This window comes from Coregonus lavaretus (genome assembly GCF_964263955.1).
Source record: "Coregonus lavaretus genome assembly, chromosome: 20".
NCBI classification, from domain to species: domain Eukaryota; kingdom Metazoa; phylum Chordata; class Actinopteri; order Salmoniformes; family Salmonidae; genus Coregonus; species Coregonus lavaretus.
Window position 1 is genome coordinate 5,185,830 of NC_140007.1, and position 5,456 is coordinate 5,191,285.

Below are 5,456 nucleotides of genomic sequence, written 5' to 3' on the forward strand. Positions count from 1 at the left end.
TGGGACTAGATTGTGTTGCAACAAGTTGATAGGAGATATGTGTGGTATAGTGTTTCTAGGAGTTTCAACATTGGTTACATTTTGGGTTCTGTAGAATCCGAATGTTACTAAGTAGCACAGGAGGCTGCTGAGGGGAGGATGGCTCATTCATCCCCCTTCCTCTCCCCTGTCCCCCAGGTTGTTTCTGTAAATGAGAATGTGTTCTCAGTCAATTTACCTGGTAAAATAAGGATTACAAAACTTTAAAAAAATGTCTGGAAGGGAGCAATTGGAATGGCATCAAACAAATGGAAACCATGTATTTGATACCATTCCACTAATTCCGCTCCAGCCATTACCACAAGCCCGTCCTCCCCAATTAAGGTAACACAGGTAGACTCAGCTCACAGGAAGAGGATTGTGGTTTTCAGGGAAGGCTTGTGCGTGAACAGGCAGTAGTTTGTAAACATTAATTGAATTGATTAAATTGCCACCTATATGTTATTAAAGGCCCTACTTTAGGATTATCAGATTAAATGGCATGAACATTTCTCTTTTGCAGTCCAATCTTTCAAAGTGCGGGGTGGCCTTTTTTCCTCCAGCAAAATCTTCTTAATCTTGCTAGATTTTGTGTTAGTATTTTAATACATTCTGTCTTTTCTTTTTTACATGCTCTCAGTCCCAACAATGACAAGCACACATTTTAATTTAAGGGTCCAATAAAGATGTATTAAATCGGGATCAGGAGTTTGTATAGAGTACCTAAATGGTTTATATCAAAGTGGTTACATTAACTGTACAGAATTAACAAGGTTAATGATACAACAAAATATAATGAACTTCATCCAACTATCTTCTAGCTGTAATCTACTTAATTTCCCTAGATATAAAACCATTTACATTTGCTTTAGATACATCGACATCTACCTGTAATCACACTATAATCATTTCAATTCCAAACACACTATTGCTCTAACAGCTTTCGTGGAAGTCCAAAATAAATCTCCCAATAGGAATCTTCTTCACTGTTGCCCAATTCTGTCCCACCCATTTCACACACAAGTGTCCACTCATACACTCCCATTTACGAATTTTAAATGAATTAAATTAACTAATGTTGACAAATTTGGAAAAAAACTAATGTTAGTGGAAATCTGTCTGAAATCTGCCCATCCTTACACCAATGTAATGCTTTTAAATTTGTGAAGGGAGCAGAATGCGTCCACACAGAAGGGGAGATCATGTTTCTGAGGAGAGGAGAAGTTATTAAACTGAGAGCAGATAAGAACGTCTCCAGTGCCATAGCTTCATAGTCCGGACATTTTAGTGTTCCACTGCAATGTTGGCTGAATTCAATCAACTTTGCTCCAACCCTCCCCAATAGCATGGGCAATTTTATATAGTCTAATCCTGCAAAACTCAACACCTGGTCTTCAATGAGACAAAGAGGAGAGGAAATAGGAGGAACATTAATTAGTATGAGCCCTTGTACAGTCCTGTGGGGAGCTCTCTTTCACTCTCTTCATGGCTCAGCGATTATTCCCGAGGATAGTCCGGTTAGATGAAGCCTTCCACCAGAGAAATAGGACAGGAATGAGGATGTAATTACAGTCTTCCATTGTTATTTTTCAGTCAGGGGCTCAATGTTTAACTAGGTCAGTCCAATGGTGTCCCACTCCCACTGCAGTGTGGACTGCTCCGTGGCAAGAGCCACCCTCAGGCCCCCGTTCTGATCCTCCAGCATGGGCTCCATGAACACTACGTGCTTGTTGCTCAGTGTGGGGGAGAAGATGGAGGCCAGGGTGCCCGGGTTGTAGGCCGGGATGGGGATGGCCGGGGGCTGCTTACAGCACCCACACCGGCAGGGTGTCAGGTAAAGGTACAGGATGACAACCAGGGAGACCACTCAGCCCAGCAAAGTGGTGTAGCCTGTGTTGAAGGAGTCAGGCATGGCACTGACCACGGTGTCATTCACCTCCCTGGTTGCGTTCAGCATGTGTTTGTTGTCCCGGGTCGTACACACATAGACTCCCGTGTCATTCACCCTGGCTGCTGGGATCTCCAAGGTCCCGTTATGGAACACGTTGATGCGGGTGTCATTGAAGCTTGTCTGGGTCAGGTGCTCCTGATTTGGTGAGACCCACATGTATGACAGCTCTTTACCCCGGAGGGAGGTTTGGCAGTCCAGTTGCACCCTCTCCCCCTCATACACTATGAGGTTGGAGATGAGAACAACAACAGGCAGTGAGACCACCTTCCCCACCGTGCAGTTCTGGAAGTAGCGGGAGTGCTGGAGGATCCGTACTGAGGCGCGGGGCTCGCCGTAGATCAGACAGGTGTTCTCTTCTGTAAAGTCCCTCTGCTCCCAGGGCCAGAACACACTGTACATGGAGCACTCACACACCAGTGAGTTGTTATGGAGGTACAGTCCCTTCTGCACTGACCCCGGTAGTGCCTTCACATCCTCCCAGGGTAGTGTGGTCAGACGGTTGGAGGACAGGTCCAGCATGGTGAGAAACGGATGACTGTGGTCCTGTATGGAAAAGAAAGGGAATTCTGTGATTTGGTTGAGGCTGTGTCCCACCCTCCACACAGGTTTTATTTTATTTATTTATTTCACCTTTATTTAACCAGGTAAGTCAGTTGAGAACAAGTTCTCATTTACAACTGCGACCTGGCCAAGATAAAGCAAAGCAGTGCGATAAAAACAACAACACAGAGTTACATATGGGGTAAAACAAAACATAAAGTCAAAAATACAACAGAAAATATATATACAGTGTGTGCAAAGTTATGGAGGTAAGGCAATAAATAGGCCAAAGTACAAAATAACTACAATTAGTATTAACACTGGAATGAAAGATGTGCAAGAGATGATGTGCAAATAGAGATACTGGGATGCAAATGAGCAAAATAAATAACAATATGGGGATGAGGTAGTTGGGTGGGCTAATTTCAGATGGGCTATGTACAGGTGCAGTGATCAGTAAGGTGCTCTGACAACTGATGCTTAATGTTAGTGAGGGAGATAAGAGTCTCCTGCTTCAGAGATTTTTGCAATTCGTTCCAGTCATTGGCAGCAGAGAACTGGAAGGAATGGCGGCCAAAGGAGGTCTTGGCTTTGGGGATGACCAGTGAGATATACCTGCTGGAGCGCATACTACGGGTGGGTGTTGCTATGGTGACCAATGAGCTAAGATAAGGCAGGGATTTGCCTAGCAGTGATTTATAGATGGCCTGGAGCCAGTGGGTTTGGCGACGAATATGTAGTGAGGACCAGCCAACAAGAGCGTACAGGTCACAGTGGTGGGTAGTATATGGGGCTTTGGTGACAAAACGGAGGGCACTGTGATAGACTACATCCAATTTGCTGAGTAGAGTGTTGGAGGCTATTTTGTAAATGACATCGCCGAAGTCAAGGATCGGTAGGATAGTCAGTTTTACGAGGGCATGTTTGGCAGCATGAGTGAAGGAGGCTTTGTTGCGAAATAGGAAGCTGATTATAGATTTATCTTTGGATTGGAGATGCTTAATGTGAGTCTGGAAGGAGAGTTTACAGTCTAACCAGACACCTAGGTATTTGTAGTTGTCCACATACTCTAGGTCAGACCCGTCGAGAGTAGTGATTCTAGTCGGGTGGACGGGTGCCAGCAGCGTTCGATTGAAGAGCATGCATTTAGTTTTACTTGTGTTTAAGAGCAGTTGGAGGCTACTGAAGGAGTGTTGTATGGCATTGAAGCTCGTTTGGTGGTTTGTTAACACAGTGTCCAATGAAGGGCCAGCTGTATACAAAATGGTGTCGTCTGCGTAGAGGTGGATCTGAGAGTCACCAGCAGCAAGAGCAACATCATTGATATACACGGAGAAAAGAGTCGGCCCAAGAATTGAACCCTGTGGCACCCCCATAGAGACTGCCATAGGTCCAGACTGGGCAGGCTGGAGAATCTGCCTGGGCCCAGCCAGCCCAGCTGGTTGTAGCTGAGGTCCAGGGTGGCGGTGGTAGGATGCAGGAGGAGGGGAAGTCTGGTGAGGCCCTGGGAGCCACAGCTCAGTGTGTCCGAGATACAGAGACAGATAGAGGGACAGGTCCCCTCGGTGGAGTGTAGCAAGAGACACAGCAGCACCACAGTGGTGCCTGGAGAGAAGAGAGAGGTCATTCTGCTCTGGCCCTAGGTGAGGAAAGAGATTTGTTATTTAAATGGGGCTCCCTGGTTGAATGAAAACAAAAGAGGGTAATTCTGCGGTAATAGAATGACGCTGAGACTCCGATCTTTCACTTTAAAGGCCCAGTGCAATCAAAAACGTGATTTTCCTGTGTTTTATATATATTTCCACACTGTGGTTGAAATACTGTGAAATTGTGAAAATGATGACAGGAGAGCACAGTATAGCACAGTAGAGTACAGTACAGCACATTAGAGTAGAGTTCATTCAAGTAGTTCAATAACCCACAGTACAATACAGTAAATTATACTGTACTCTAGTGTGCTCTACTGTACTGTATTATACTGACCTATACTGTACTAATTTGTACTGTGCTCTACTGTACTGTGAATATATGTATTTATATATATATATATATATATATATATATATATATATATATATATATATATATATATATATATATATATATACATATATATATGCTTTAATTTCTCAAATATAGACTTTCATTTGACACCAAATGTTATGTGATCCTATGAAATTCACATGTTACTGATCATGGGGATTTTTACATGGAAATGCCCCAGAGAGATTTTAGTAGTGGATGGGCAGAATACTTTTACAGGGCTAAGGATGAAAAATGTATCACTAAATAAACCATAGAAAGCCTTTATAATCTATAAATTACCTCTCTGTCTAGAAGTTTTATAATCCGTGCACCCTTTTTTTAATCCAGGGAAACAGATGATCTTATCACATATATGCCCTGATAATTATATACATTTATCTCATTGTAGTGGAACTACCACATATTTTATTTAGGAAGAAACAAACATTCACAGTAACAACACTTTGCGATATCCTGATGCATGTTTTCATTAAGAATGTTCTGACTTTGTAGTCAAGAGTAAAAGTACCAGGGGTTAATATACAGAATAGCAGTTAATTTTACCTGAAGAGTACCGGTAACTCCCCTCTCTCTACAAGTGACTCAAAGGGTTGTCATCATCGTCACCAAAATGCTATTAAAACTTGATCGCTGCCACTGACTCATAAGTGTCATGAATCAGATTAAAGAACATGACCACCACATCCAGAGAAGTTTAATCACACTATCAGATATTTACTCTACAACACCTCCAAGACCTGCTCAAACAAACTTCTCAAAGAGGATGAATTCTGTTTGTTTTCTCTTTCCCCAAAGTACTTTTTCATTATAAACAATCCTTCACACAAGTATCCAATTGTTGCTTCTAACTTCAGGACTTGTCTTTTTCCCCAAAGTTGTATTTCACTATAAGCTATCCACA

General features: G+C 42.8%; 1 pseudogene across 1 annotated transcript; it reads right to left on the bottom strand.

The window, feature by feature from the left end:
* Positions 1-601: 601 nt before the first annotated feature.
* Positions 602-3,187, bottom strand: LOC311148349 (amphoterin-induced protein 3-like; annotated as a pseudogene). Its single transcript, XR_014615625.1, has 2 exons — positions 2,600-3,187; positions 602-2,512 (listed from the first exon to the last, which is right to left on the bottom strand). The product of XR_014615625.1 is annotated as an amphoterin-induced protein 3-like (transcript).
* Between the last annotated feature and the right edge of the window lie 2,269 nt (positions 3,188-5,456).